Genomic DNA, 1,232 nt, shown 5'->3' on the forward strand with positions numbered 1-1,232 from the left:
AAATTGTTTTATTAACTGTAACTCTTTATAAGCAACTAATTTATTGTATTTTAATAAAAAACTGGGAAACACTGAGGTTTTATATAAAATGTCATGATTACCTCGTGCATCTGATTTTAATTATTCAAAAAATATTTTATGCTCACTTGATTCATTACTTCATGGAATTGAGTTTGAATACAAATTTTTTTAATCCCAAAACTGAAACCTGACATTTTAGTAAAGCTTAATGTGCAAAGGAATGTCTAGAGAAATATTTTTATTGACTTTATTCAAGTATTTACCATTAATTTTTACATTTCATATATGTAATATATGATGTAGTCTTTGTGTAAAATAAAATTAATATGTAAGCAAAACCCATTATCTTTAGCCAAATGAATAAGAAGTAGCAAGTCAGTGGACTTAAGCGCTGTGAAAATCTTTATTGATACGACACAACTTTATTATTCAGGCATGCTTAATTTATATGAAATGTTTCTTCAACAATGCTAGACAGTGAGCATATTTTTCCTTTGACTCTTTGAGTGAATATTAATATAACACACTGTTATTTTCTGTGAATTGTTAGTTGAACTGATATGCCTATTAATAATACAAAACCATGGAAAGAGAGTTAAATAGCTATGTTCAAAGAAACTTGACTTCTTAAGAAACACAGAGAAGTCAAAGTATACACCAGATGAAACGATAGGCATCATTTTTCCCCTCATCGAAATGTGATGGCAGATGTTGTTACTGGTGCACTGGACGCTTGCAGTCTCCCAGGATGGAAATCAAGAGAAACTACCAATTATAGCTACAAAAATAAAGTTTATTAGCTTGTGCACAAGGGACACATCACTGAGAAAGGGAAAGGAATGCTCCATGAGGGTAGTGTGTACGTTAGTTTTATAGGATCTTTCTATAGGGAAGGATTCTATCAGGACTTTCTAGAGCTTGGGCAGTGGCACAACATGCTACATATAACATATGTAGCATTAGCATTTTAAATCTTCCCCCCGGGGAACTATTTTTAGCACTAAAATAAGAAAGGGGTAACTATAGGTTGGAGTTTAATTCTAACTGTGCATGCAGTGGCTCCAGGGAAGTCCCTAACCTTCTGAAATAAAAACTTACAATTAAGAGCTTCTTGGGAGTTTTGTTACTGATTGACTGAGAGTTAGATAAGCTAGAGCTTGAGTGAGGGGCTTTTATCCTTTTTCTCCAGCCCATATTAAAACAGGGAACCA

General features: G+C 33.0%; 1 protein-coding gene across 6 annotated transcripts in view; it reads left to right on the top strand.

Moving 5' to 3' along the window:
- GRIA2 (glutamate receptor, ionotropic, AMPA 2) overlaps nt 1-1,232 on the top strand; it is a 148,057-nt gene that overhangs the window by 137,964 nt on the left and 8,861 nt on the right. The gene's annotated exons all lie outside the window — the stretch shown is intronic.

The sequence above is a fragment of the Mandrillus leucophaeus genome, unplaced genomic scaffold (assembly GCF_000951045.1).
Source record: "Mandrillus leucophaeus isolate KB7577 unplaced genomic scaffold, Mleu.le_1.0 Scaffold95, whole genome shotgun sequence".
In the NCBI taxonomy this organism is placed as follows: domain Eukaryota; kingdom Metazoa; phylum Chordata; class Mammalia; order Primates; family Cercopithecidae; genus Mandrillus; species Mandrillus leucophaeus.